Source organism: Pleurodeles waltl, chromosome 7, assembly GCF_031143425.1.
Source record: "Pleurodeles waltl isolate 20211129_DDA chromosome 7, aPleWal1.hap1.20221129, whole genome shotgun sequence".
Classification (NCBI taxonomy): domain Eukaryota; kingdom Metazoa; phylum Chordata; class Amphibia; order Caudata; family Salamandridae; genus Pleurodeles; species Pleurodeles waltl.
In genome coordinates, this window is record NC_090446.1 from 1,318,108,810 (window position 1) to 1,318,122,703 (window position 13,894).

The 13,894-nt window shown below is 43.3% G+C and overlaps 1 protein-coding gene across 2 annotated transcripts in view; it reads left to right on the forward strand.

Moving 5' to 3' along the window:
• The window catches only part of LOC138246241 (sulfotransferase 2B1-like), a 610,220-nt gene that overhangs the window by 42,222 nt on the left and 554,104 nt on the right, over positions 1-13,894 (forward strand). For both annotated transcript variants that reach the window (XM_069200649.1, XM_069200648.1), the window contains exon 2: positions 5,545-5,628. The gene's annotated coding sequence lies outside the window, so the exon portion shown is untranslated. The remainder of the gene's footprint in view (positions 1-5,544; positions 5,629-13,894) is intronic.

Below are 13,894 nucleotides of genomic sequence, written 5' to 3' on the forward strand. Positions count from 1 at the left end.
CTGTAGAAATCGAATTTAGCAATTACCAAAATAGGAAATCGCAAATAGGGATTTTCTATTTGCAATTTCTAAACCCCATGCACAGCATATCCTAAATTCAAAATGGCCATTTAGGAAATGCTATTACCTTCAAATGGAATCTGATGGTAACCAGGTGCAAATTTATAAAAGCACTTTACAAGAGACCACATTTTCTTCCCTTAGTTTTAAGGGGGACCTATTGCCCATAGGTAGGGAAGGCTTTGCATTTTCAAAATTGCAATTCCCTAATAGTGATTGCGATTCCTTATGAATCGCTATTAGGAAATTCCAATTTTAGTATATTCCGATTTGCATTTCCTAAATAGCGATTTCTTAGGATTGGCTATTTAGGAAATGTAAATTGGAAGTTTCGTACATATGGGCCCAGATGCCTATGGCAAGAAAATGCCAACTTTCTAAAAAAAAAGCCATTTTCAGAGCTGCAATTTAAAATTAGACTTCACCATATGTTAGTATTTAAAATTGTGATTCCAGAGACACCTAACTTAAAGGCATTATCTCTTGCCATTTGGAAATTGCACTTATAGAATTTAAGTGGTTCTGTTATGCACCAGGGACTACTAGGGCAATGTGTGCTTTTTGAGACCAAAGCAACATTTTTGCCATAACCATTATTTTTTTAGATTGATGAGGGCTCGGCAGTTTTCCCGTCATTAATGCTTAAAAAAATGACAAAACAATAATTGTCAAAGGCTGGTGGCCAATGCCAGACCTGTTGGCTTTGTCTGTGTTTGTTTCCTGAATAGCTGGCAAGAGGCTCTCCACTCAAACACTCGCTGCTGACATCTGTACGTGAGATACAGGCCAGGGAACACCAAGTCATCCTCCCTCATTTAGTACTTGCAGGTAATTAACACTCTAAGCAATTCCCAATTCCAAGGGCTTGCAACACCCTATTTATTGGCACCTGGATGTCATGTGGCTGGTATAAATCCTGTATGAATACCTATAAAGCAGACAGGTTTATTATCTACTAGTGTATGTTGTTTCTGTAAAACCACCTTGTTAGAATGATTGCTCACCATATAGAGCTAAATGTTTCAGAAGTGCGGAGCACATTCAAAGCTACTCAAGGTGAGTTGTTGTGTTTGATTTACAGAGAGTGATTCATGTCTGATTGCTATTCCAGGAAGCTGAGCGTACTCGATGTGCTAACAAAAGGTATGGGGATTAGTAACAGGTTTAAGGTGTGGAAGCTGAAATATTTTTTTAAAAAGTGAAACAGACAGTTGCTCAGCAGGTGCTAAGGCTGCACAAAAGACCTCTGTGTGTGAGCTTTGGGTGCAGACAAAACACACATAGCCCTTTTTTGCAAAGTATCTAGCTGTGGATTTTGGGTTCTCATTCAGCTGTCTCTTAGGAAAACCTAGCACACCTATACATTTTTTAAAACTAGACATCTAGGGAAATGCAAGATGGGGTGACGTGTGGCTCTCGCCAGGTTCTGTTACCCAACATCCTTTGCAAACCTCAAAATGTGGCTATAAGTACACATTTTCCTCATATTTATGTGGTGGAAAGTTCTGAAATTTGAGGGGAGACACAAAGTTCCTTCCACCCAACATTTGCTCAAGTCTCTCGATATAAATGCTACCTCACTTGTGTGGGTAGGCCTAGTTTCAGCAACAGAAAATTACCCAAAACGCTATGTGGGCACATCACATTTTTCCACTGGAAACTGACTCTTTTTTTATAATGGGCCTAGCTGTGGATTTTAGGCCCTATCTCAGTCAGCACCTAGAAAAACCTAGCAACCCTGTACATTTTTTTAAAGCTAGACACCTATGGGAATCCAGGATAGGGTGGCTTGTGTGTCTCTCACTAAATTCTGACCCCAGAAACACAGTCTGCTCATATTTCTGTGGTGGAAAGTAACTTCTGGAACCTGAGGGGAGCCACAAACTTCTTCCATCCAGCATTTCCTCATCTCCCGATAAAAATAGTACCTCGTTTGTGTGGGTGGGCCAAGTGCCTGCGACAGAGAAGAGCTAAAACATGCAGAGGTGAGGGGGAACCAAAGTGGGTTCAAAAGGGCAGTCTTTTTTCATAAGTTTTAAGGTTGACTCTGCTTTGGGAACCCACACAAGTGAGGCATCATTTTGTATCTGGAGACTGAGGATAATGCGGTTGTAGGAAGTTTGTGGTTTATTTCTGTTTTGCTGGAAAGAATATGGCACAGATATGCAAGAGAAAAGTGTACTTTTAGTCACATTTTGAGTTTTGCAGGGCATTGTGGGTAAGAATATTTGTTGGGATCAACAAGAGGCACACCACCCTGTACTCCTCTGGGTGTCTAGTTTTTGAACATATCTAGAGTTGGTAGATTTTCCCTAGACAAAAAGTGAGCACGCTACCAAGTTTCTTAATTCTGTGATGTCCCAAAAACTCACATTGTGAACAAATCACCCTTACGTTTTATTGAAAAGACCCCGCACCTACTAACCTAGTTGGTGGCCTGCCTGATCATTGGAGTTCAACCCAAGAAACCTAGCTTGTCAGGGTCGTGCTACTACACCTGTTTACAGCAAAGCAGGGATGTTTTTATGAGTTGAGGAGAAGTGCAAGCACATTGTCTTGTGGTTACCTACCAACATGGTGTGTTTTTAATCGTGGTAATCTTGGACAAATGTTACAAACAGTGATTTTCATAATTTGAGTGTTTGGAACATCACAAAAGTAAGAGACTTAGTAGCGTGCTCGCTTCTTGTGATTCCTGATAGTAATTTGGGAAGGTGAGCAAGCTCTATCTTCTCTCTATCTTTATTGGTACTCACACATGATTGGATTTGGCACAAGGGTGAATGAAAGTTCAGAACATAAAATATTATTAACAATAGATTTCACAAAAATTAAATGCACTGTCAATAAATGAAAGGTCCAAAAAACTGAACTAATGACTCACAGCTCATGTGCTGTAAAGCCTCAACAAGGCATCAACCGATTTAAGGACATTCACACACCTTTCATATGTGATACGCGCAACACCATTCACACCACCAGCCGCAGGGCCAGCACATTACAGCACTCACATCAACAACAAAAACAATTCCGTTCAAGGGCCCATCACTTTCATACAACCACATGCCTAACAGATCAATCACACAGACTGACGGAGTATGTGGACCAGCATAGTAGTGTGTTTAATGACCAGCAGCAAGCCACTACTCACACACCACAAGCAAAATGTCAGCTCACACACACTGCCAGCCCAGCACCAGTCCATGCACACCGCCAGCCAAGCGCTAGTCCATGCACACCACCACCCAAGCACTAGTCCATGCACACCACCAGCCAAATGCCATTCCGCAAACGCCGCCGTCACATATTTTTTTATCAAAAAAGAAAACACAAACCAATTGGAAGTAAGTACAAAACTAGAACTACAAGACAACAGCTCTAACTAAATACATCACAGTAATGTCAACTGTGAAATCTGAACAAAAAATATAAAATGATACAAACCAGTCAGTTTACTTTTACACTCATGGTTCTCCAAAAAAACTCTTTTGCATGCAGTATAATTTAAAACATGTGGGTGCACACACCGCCCAGGGTTAGGACAGTCGGGGCAGTATACATGACTCTCTTTTCACACATCTCTTCGCATAGAGACCCTACATCTCCTACTAGGAAAGTCTTTTTGGGGCGTGGGAGGAATGTGATCAAGAAAGTGGTGATCTTTTAATCTAGTCACATCGTCCACCACTCCAACTCGAGGAATACTTGCATGTTCCACTACAACAAGGCTGTCTGTTGTAGACTGCTGAAACTGAACAAATGTTATCTTTGACTCTGGAGAGCAATCCTTAAATACAACAAAAGCAGTAAAGGTTGCTAAGTGGAATAAATAGATAGCCAACTTCTTAAACAAATTATAAGCCTTGCAAACACTAGTGTAAGGTCCAACTTATGATCCACTCTATCTACACCACCAATGTGCTTATTGTAGTCTAAAATGCACACAGGTTTGCTCACTTCAACATCCTGACCCCAAACAGTCACAGGTGAAGTACTGTCATCATGAATGGTAGTCAGCAATGTAGACATTTCTCCTGTCTGCAAATTTCGCAACTAGAAGTTCATCACTATGCAAGTCACTGCACTTTCCCCTCTCAAGTATTTTAGAGTGGATAGTGCCACAAGCAACAGTGTCCACTTTGACAAATTCCTTGAACAATTGCACAGCATTGTAAAAGTTATCGAAGTTTCAATGGTGATCTTTAATAAAAAATCCTCACACAATTTTCTCACTAACTCTGAAAGTGGATGGACAACCAGGGGGTCAATACTTGAATCCCTACCAGTGTACACACTGAAATTATAGATATATCCCGTCCTACTCTCAAAGAGAATATACATCTTAAACGTGCCCTCTTGCTAGGAATGCAATGCCTAAAAACAGTCCTTGGACAGGACTAAAGATTCATCCACAGCTTTTTCTTTCCCTGGACCATAGATCTCTGAAAACCGATCTACGAAGTGATCAAGGATAGGCTGAATATTAAAAAGATGGTCACAATTAGGGTTACCATGTGGCAATGCTGAAGCATTATCAACAAAATGCAGCATCTGAAGCAGAGGCAAGTACAGATCACTACTCATGGTTGCAGGAAATATAGCTGTTGCCATCAAGGGATGAGTAGACCAATATGAAGACAGAAACTGCTTCATCATCAAGCCAATCAAAAAAGTTAAACCAACCTAAGAACTTCTTCAACTCATCCAGATTTGTGGGAGTCCCACAGGTTAGCTCTAGAGTGGGGATTAAGTCTGGCACTGTTGACCCTCAAATACTGTTCAGCATACAAATTAGTCTGGTTAACAATCTCATTCAAAAATACATCGTCCATAGACAACAGAAATAAATTTCTAGGTAAAACATTTTCAGTATTCATTCTACACCCTGCGACACCAGTAAAGGCAGCCAATGCTTTGGCTGGGGCAATCCAGAGTTCAGCACTTCCAACGGGAAGCATTTCATCCCCTGACTGCAATGCAGATGCCTCTTGCTGCACCATCGGCACATCTGGGTCCTCCTCTCAAACAGGCACTTCCTCCATACTGAGAGTGGCTTTATAATCAGATGATTCCTCTTGGACAGCCAATTCACTGCCAAAGTCTTGCACTGCCTCCTCTGCCTCAGATGCATAGTGAGACTCATAATCATGATCAGAAAGAGATTCGAAAAGCATAGCAGCAATCTTGCGGCTAGCTATAGTCCTTACTAATAAAAGTAACTTGACAAACAAGTCAACAATAGCCAACACTGTGTAAAATAAATAATAAAGTGTGTGTGGGAGACTGGGTTGGAAATAAGGTTTCTGAGGCTTGATATGGTGTGAAATGTTGGCTGTTTTTATTTCTTTAGAGTTATGCAAAAATAATGGACAAGTACTCTGCAGGATTTACTTCGCAGGGATACTGGTAGCGACAGTGATGTAAGCTTTTGGAGTTCTGATCCTTGAAGTTCTAATCTTTCTTTTCTTTCTTTTTCCCTTTTAGGTGTACTGGTGCAGGTCAGGATTGGTGACTACCGCCGGAGTCATAGCATGTGGGAACCGAGAGAGAAAAGATAAAAATCCTGTGGTAAGTATACCAGGAAAGATTATGGGCATTCCCCTTTCGCCAAGACACTAAAAGTGAATACCTTGGTGAGTTGAAGTGATCCTATAGTGTCAAACAACAGATGGGAGTGGGGGAAAAAAACTCATATAGTAAAAGAGGTGCTCATGACATCCATCAAAGAACCTTAACAAATAAAAGACTGTTCGCTCACCTGCCCACCTTAACAAACTATTCTCAAAGTGGGTAAGCTTTGCAGAGTGCTTTTCTTCACTAGAGAAATATCAGTCTACACGCTCATAAGGAGGGAAATATGTACTGAATTTAATTGAATCCAGCAGCCCTCGTTTCCCCCCTGTTGCTGTTCTTTATCTGTACTGTGCACAAAATACCTACTTAAGATAGTGCTCTCTCATTTTCATGCCCCCCTTTTTTCCATTCTCCAGCCCGGGTCACTCACCATGAGAACCATGTTTTTCCAGAACCGTAACGGGGACCTTGGCTTCTCTGGTAGATTCTCAGGACACTGCTTCGAGCCACTCTTCTCGCTCCTCGTCTTCTTCCTCCTCTCTGCTCTAGCTGTCTGCTTCTTGTCCTGGCATTGTTCTCCTCTCGTCCCCTTCTTGTCCTCGCTCTGCTCTTCATTCGTCATCTTCTCGTCCTCTGTCTTTCCTTCTTTGGTTTCCAATTCCTCCTTTGCCTTCTTCTGTCTCGCCTGTTTTTTCTTCTTGCTTCTCCTCCCTGGCATCTTCAGCTTCTCCTTTTTCTCCACCTTCGGCGCGCCACCCCCTTTGTTTCTCCCTTTTTCTTTTGCTCTATGTCCATCCTCTCTTTTCTTCTTTTGGGTCTTAATTACCGCTGGCCTTGTTTCCAAAAATAATATACAGGATTGTTTTGTTCTGCCGGTGTAGCGCCATGGATCCCTCTGTAGAAGTCTCAGGTAAGTGTTTGGGATGGGTGGTGGTCACACCATAGTGTGGCTTCATCATAAAGACTTATATACTCAAAAAGTATACCATTCACTTGCCAGAAACTGCTAGACTTACCAGCATCTACTCTGCACAGCAAACGCCAACGATATCCTCTTGGGGGAGCTGAAACTGGCTAAAAGTATACCAATCAATTTCCCCACTAAATGGTCCCCTGGAGCCAATCCCCGACATATCAAAAAAGAAAACCCTGTTGTCTAGTGGGCTTGCCCAAGGGGTCGCTCCCCACAATTTTTTTTAACACAAAATCCGTGGTAGCCTAGTGGGTTTCAACCCTGCCACCCCGGGGGGCAGATCTGCTGAAAAAATGGCCGATCTACCCCTGGATGAAAAAATATGGAAGAAACATTGCCCTCCAGAAAGCGACCCATATCTACGGAGTTGCTGCCTTGTTTTCTCCAACTAAAAGATCCCTTGTGACCTAGTGGATTTGACCCCCCACTCAAGGGGTAGATTGGCTGAAAAAATAGGCAATTTCCACCTTCTTCCTGGGACCGAAACACAGAAGAAACTTTGCCCCCAGAGAGCGACCCTTGCCTAAGAGGTTGCTCCCTTACATATTCCTAAATAAAAGATCCTAATGGCCTAGTGGGTTTTGACCCCACATCTCCCCGGAGAGATTGGCTGAAAAAATGGCTGATCTACCCCCGGGGTGGGGGGGTAAAAAAAATAGAAGAAACATTGCAACAAAGGGGGCAACTCTTACCTAAGGGGTCGCTCCCCTACAAACACAAAAAAAAAAATCCCTGGTGGTCTAGTGGATTGATTCCTGCTCCTCGATCGTGGGGCAGGAATCAGTTCAAAACAGGTGCAGGGGGAAAGGATCAAGGATCCTTCCTTTCTCCTGTGTCTGTTTTAAAATACAAATCCTCTTACTGGGTTCTCTCCACCACGCTGGGAGCAGAAATGACTTCCAGCACAGGCACCTACATGTAATGACAGTGCACCAACTTCATCAGATTGCCGACTTGGGGAGTGAGGGTGTCAGCAAAAGTGCTTCTGCTGCCATCCCTGTTTGGGGTGGTGGAAATAGGCAACCCACAGGGTGAGCACCAGGGCTTCCTCCATGGGTGGGTGCTAGGACAGAATGGTTCCGTCCTCAGCACCTGCCCACCACAACTGAGGACTGAACCATTCCATCTTTGGAGCGCAAGAGGTTAAGGGCACAGAAGATACTGAGGGAGTGGCAGACAACTGGGTGAGGGATATGAGGATAAGCTAAGAGTAGAGACATGAATGGGAAGTGAAAGCAACAGGAATGCATATGTAAGAGAAACTCGAAAGCAGAGTGGAAAACCTTGACAAAAAGGAGGACGCAAATTTTTTTGAAAACGGTAGAAGAGTACAAGTTGAGAAATGTTATAGTGGATCAGAGGGAAATGAGAAATTGAAGGGTCCCCGCTGCTTATGTTGTGATCAAATAAAAGCTTGCTGCCAGCTTATGTGTTTTAGGTAATATGATCTTTTTTTAGTGAAATGCCATTATACTGAGAAATGTGTATTCAACCATCCTTTTCTAACATTCAGTAGATCTATCCATTCTGCTATTAAGGGGAAATACCAGTAGGGCTGAGAGATGCCCCTTCTAAAGTTGCAAGGAGAGACTGCTTGTGTTAGTCAAACATGTTACTAGATATTCCCATGTGATATCACAATCTGTTGTGTGTTTTTTCACCATGTGTCTATTTATACTGCTTTAGGCCTCCTGATTATAATTCATTGCTCATTAATTGTCCTACCTGACCTCTAGATTTCAAATAGCTGAAAGGCTTGTGGTTGGTAAATATAGACTCCATTCCACTTGAGATGTGGCAGCTCTGGTGCTCATTCGATTAATGTTCCTCTCAGTCAGATTTGCAGAGCAGCCATGTGTAGATCAATTCACACTGTTCCTAGGCATATTTATAAGGTATAAATGTTCCATGGTTCTGCTGCTCAGGCTGGTCAATAACTGCTTACTGGGCACAGTTGTGGCCCCAGCAGAGTATGGCCAACAGCTCTCTAAGGAAAGAATTGTGTGGTTGAACATCTCACTCTGCTGACCACCCTTTCCAGTTCTATGGTCTTGAGATGCTGCAGGAATACTATTGTACTGACTCAAATGTGAGGCCTCTAGTGGTGATCCTCAAAGTTTCTGATGTGGTGCCATAGTAAGGAGCAACTCTGTCCCTGCAGCAATGAGTCACCTCTCTAATAGATGTCACCCGCTGGTGCTTTCTGGTCAACCAATGCATGAGTTCAGCATGAGTGTTAAATGTCTGCAAGGTGACAGTGCTTGATTGGAGGATGAAGGGTGCATAAGTGCAGGGTGAGCAGTTCTTGAGTGTGAGACCAACAGTGCATGACTGCAAAATAGGTAGTGAGTTAGTGTAGGGAGAGCAGTGTGCACAAGCGTGTAGTGTGAGCTGTGTCTGTAGAAGATGAGATGTGGAAGTGCAGAGTAAGAGGTGTGAGTGCAGGGTGAGTAGTCGATGAGTGCAGGGTAAGTGAAGGTTGGCATCACGGTGAGCAGCATCTGAGTTATAGATGAATGCTTTCTGAGTGCAAGGTCAGCAGTGTGAGTGGAAGGTGAATGGTGTATGTGCAAAATGAATGGTGTTTGTGTGCAGGGAGAATCTAACCATTCACACAGTGTGTCATGTGTAAGTGCAGAGTGACAAGCATGTGTAGGGTATGAGTGCAGGGTGAGGGGTGTGTGAGTTCAGGATGAATGGTGGATGAGTATATGGTGAATGATGAATGAGTGCAAGGTGGGCAGTGATTGACTTTTGTGGGAGAGGTGTATGGGTGTTGTGTGAGTGCAGAATGAGTGATGTGTGACTGGACTGCAGGGTGAAAGATGGGTGAGTGGAGAGTAAGCGATGTGTGAGTGAAAGGTGACAGGTGTGTGGATCCAGGGTGAGTAATATGAGTGTAAGTTTAGAGGTGTGTGAGCAGTATGTGAGTGCAGGGACAAGGATGTGAGTGCTGTCTGTTAAGGGGGAATGGTGCATGAGTTTTGGTTAAAAGTTGTTTAACTGCAGGATGGTTAGTGTGTGTGTTCAGTGCAGGGTAAAACATGCATGAATGTGCAGGCTAGGCAATGTGTTCTATGTGAGCAATGTGTAAGTGCAGGATGAGTAGTACATGCATGTGCAGGGTGAGAGATGCTGGTGTGTACAAGATAAGAAGTGTTTAAGTGCCGGGTGAGCACTTTCAGTTCAGAATGAGAAGTGTGGTTGGAGGGTAAGATGTGTGTGAGCACTGGGTAAGAGGTATGTCAATGGCATCTGACCTCAAGGTCAGCAGTGTACAAGTGCAACATGAGTGGTGACTGTGAAGAATAATCAGTAACTGCGTACAGCAGGACCAGTGAGTGAGTGTTGGGTGAGTGGGATATGAGTACGGGGTGAGCACAGAGTGTGTTGTAGGTGAGTGTGCATGGTGAGCAGTGTCAGAAAGGTTGGTGATTAGTTGTGTAAGTGAACCACTAACTTTTAGTCATGCTGAACAGCAGACTCACTGGTATACAAAATGGCAAAAACACATTTCCAAAGCCAATAGCTCTTGTATAAGTGAGACCTGTTGGCTTTGCCAGTGCTTGCGAGTTTTTTTTTTATTTCTATGTATCAAGAACTCCACCCAAAGGCATTGGAGTGTTCTACATGAGCACTAGTTATCTTATATGACACCTTCGTTTTTTGTTTTAAAGGCAAGGGGAGATAAAGTGAATTGCCCAGAATTACAATATGTTGAGCCAATGCTGACACTCGAGCCTAGTTCCCCAAAGTCAGCAGCTCTGGCAGCACCAGTCCATGATATCGACAGGCTTCAGTCTCCATGATGCTCCTGCATAGTCATGTTCAAGAAAGTGCAATAAGTGGTACTGTGAAATGATGCCTTGTTAAGGCAGTAGTGGTGATTCTTTGCACCTCTGGAACATTCTCTGTTTTTTAGGATTGAGCGAGCAAGCGCTCTGGCCCCTGTTGTAATCTCTCTGTGGGCTTTCAACGACACCCACCGCATGACCATCAGTATTGTTGGTTCGTGGACTTGCCTGTTAAAGATCAATTGATTTTATTTTTGAAAGGCATGCATTCGTCATGCCTTTTCCGGTGTTTAGCCCTGCTTGAGCACAACGGCCATCTACTGAAAACATATGAGGCTCCATGTTTTCCACATGGCTTTTGGACTACTTTTTCCTTTTATTTCCTATGCAGCACGTTCACAGGGCAGTAGTCGAACACTTTGCATGACATCTGTCCTGTTACATGGATAATTGCATAACTGCCGATACATTTGACTGCAAGTGAACTTCTGTTTCCTTTTGTGTGCTCCTTCACGCTTATGTATTGGCGCTTTAAATCGGCTTGCTTATGTAAAACTGTGTTACTTTTCATTTTCAATTTATTTGGTAAAAAATGTCCAGTTAGGATTTTACAACGCTAATAGCTCTAAGTCGAACAAATGCGAGACCCACTTTCTGGTAAGTGGGTAGGGTTCTGAAGTCTAATTAAGAAGAATACCGTGGCAGTAGATTTTTGTAGTTCATTATTAATAACAAACATGTGATCCCAAGTGACCCACGAAGAGAAGGCAGGAGCTCATGGTGACAGCTGTATCCAGTCGGTGAAAACAACTCGGATTCCGTGCCGAACACAGCTGACACCATGACAACAGAACCTACTGGCAATAAGTTTAAAGCAAAACAATAAGAAGAAGAAATGCGCCTTATTAAACAAAAGATAACAAGCAACCTAAATACAACAAGGGTCAAAAGGGATCCAAGAGAAACTGCTTCTCCAGTGCACAGGTGACACGTTTATTGGCACACATCAGGTCAGAGTGAACAACAGGAGTCCTAGTGTGTGAGTTGTGGTGCACGTGCTCTGTGTGATGAAATGAGAGGAAGCATAGATTCATGTTGCATGAAGATTTTACAGTTGGGAAGACTCTTACTTCTTGGTCCCATTAACAGCCTGCTGTTTTAATGCATCTGCTCTTGTGCTGAAAGAATGTTGCTATTTAGTTGATAGTAAGAATTTATATAGCATCCACATTGAATTGTTTTCTCTGTGCCTTAATAATGGTGGTAATAAGCCAATTAGCTTTTTCTGATTTTATATCTTTCTGAAAAGAAGAAGGGCACATAGCCTGACCTTCCTGGATCTAGCGTCGAAAACGTCCACTAATCCCCTCAGAGGTTGTCCTGAAGGTGCCAATCAATTGAATTTAAGATGGCAGTCACAGAGGATAATTCATCCCCGTGCAAAATCTTAAATTACAGGGTGGACCTATATTCTATGTTGCTGAAGCTGGGCATTAGTGTAAAGAGGAAAACACATGTAAATTAGCATTCAATAGATTTTTTTATGGTTTAGTTACTTAAAACCATAACACAAGAATAAAAATAGATGAGCACTATATAAAAGGTAAAAAAGAAAATCATTGTTCAGTCATTTCAGTTTGGCTCCATAGGAGCTCGCTTTAAATGATGGTTAAGTGTTGCTATTAAAAAATTTGCATTGCTCCAGTGTGAGTAGAACAGAGCTTAATGCCATTGTAGTCCATTGTCAGGCATTAAGCCTGTCAGTCTCCTTTAGATCGACTGGGGGGCAGTGCTGCTCGTTTAACTCCTTCTTTTGTGACACCTGCAGTAGAAACTTTATCAAGGCACAATTCAACAGTAGGTCACCAGGTGCAAAGCACGCCATTACTGCTTGTCTCCGTGTCCGGATGCCTTTTTCATTAAATTTGCTCTTCAGTAGAGCTTTTCATTCTAGTGCGAGGAGATCTTCCATGTCCGCACCACACAGGCGGCAGATAGAGTTGGTTACGTCCCTGAACCAGGGGGCCGCATATAAGGCAAGTGGTAGGAGACCAAGTCGTTACTTTAAGAAGTCGTCCTTTGTTTGTTTTGAGAAGCCCTGGCCTAGGTATGGCTGTGGTGTCGAAGACTTGTAGGTGTGCAGGGTCATCCAGGCGTGAGACCTCCGTGAGAAGGCTGCTTTGTCCTCCAGTAGTGACTGGAGCCCTAAGTGATTTCCTAGCTGCTTTCTTAAAGGCATTGTGTGGAATTGAGGTTCTCCACAAGTCTGTTAGTCCGGTCTTCTTGAGAGAGTCATCTAAGTGAATTCTGAATGGGGAGGTGTTCTTACGTTCAAGCTCTTGCCACAAATAATAGTTGATAGTGTCCGGAGAGGCTCCGCGGGCTTTGCTCCAAAAGTTTAAGTAGGCGACAGGTCGAGCCAGGGATTGGTTCAGCAGACCAAACTCCAATCTCAATTGGGCAGGGGAGGTGAATCTGGGGATGTTAAAGATTGTCCGGTAAGCTTTGCTCACTGCACGATTTAAGATATCAGAGTCCCCGCCTCTTTGTTCTTCACTCCCGTATGTTATAGTGGGGAGGAGCTTGGCCTTTAGCACTTTTAAGAGGGGGTGTATGAGAGCCCATTCAGAAGGGTTTTTAGTCTTTTAGTGAGAGTGCTATGGCTAGACTTTTTCCCATTAGGCTTTTCCTTTGATGCACGAAGTTCCCCAATTTGTCAACAGTGACACCAAGATATTTGTACTTATCTGTGTGGACCAGTCGTGTCTCACCCCAAAACCAGGCTCTCGCGGATGGCTTTGATCTAATTGACAGTGTGCATTTTTTGCCAAAGTTTGCTGTCAAGGGATTCGTAACTGTGTAGAGCTGAATGTCGTTGAGTAGTCTCTGAAGGCCTACCTCCGTGTGACTGAGTAGTACAAGGTAATTGGCGTACATGAGGCATGGTAGCTCAAGGTCCCAAATTTTTGGAGGGTGCGAGTTTGTAAGGGTGAGTGCACCTGCTAAGTCTGCTAGATATAGATTGAACAGTGTGGGTGCCAGAACGCAGCCCTGATTTAGGCCTTCGGTAGTAGTGATCCACCTTGAAAGATAAGTGCCTGAGCCTAATTTTATCTGGACCCATGTGTCTGTGTGGAGAGCTATTATTAGGCGTAGAAGTGGATGGGGAAGCCCCCAGGTTGCAAGCTTCTTCCACAACCGGTTCCTGTCCACATGGTCAAATGCTGCCTTGAAGTCAACAAAGCATAAGTGGAGCTGACATTTCAGTGTTTTTGCTTTGTCACTTAAGAGGGCAATGGCCATGATGTTTGTGATGGTGCCAGTATGTTTGGAGAATCCTGTTTGAATCGTAGGGATAATTTCCTTTTCGGTAGCCCATCCCAGCAGATGATCCAGTAACAGGCCTGCAAAGTACTTTGCATCGTTGTCAATTAAGGCAATCAGACAATAGTTATCGGGAAGCGACCTGTCCCCTGTTTTATAGATGGGGGAG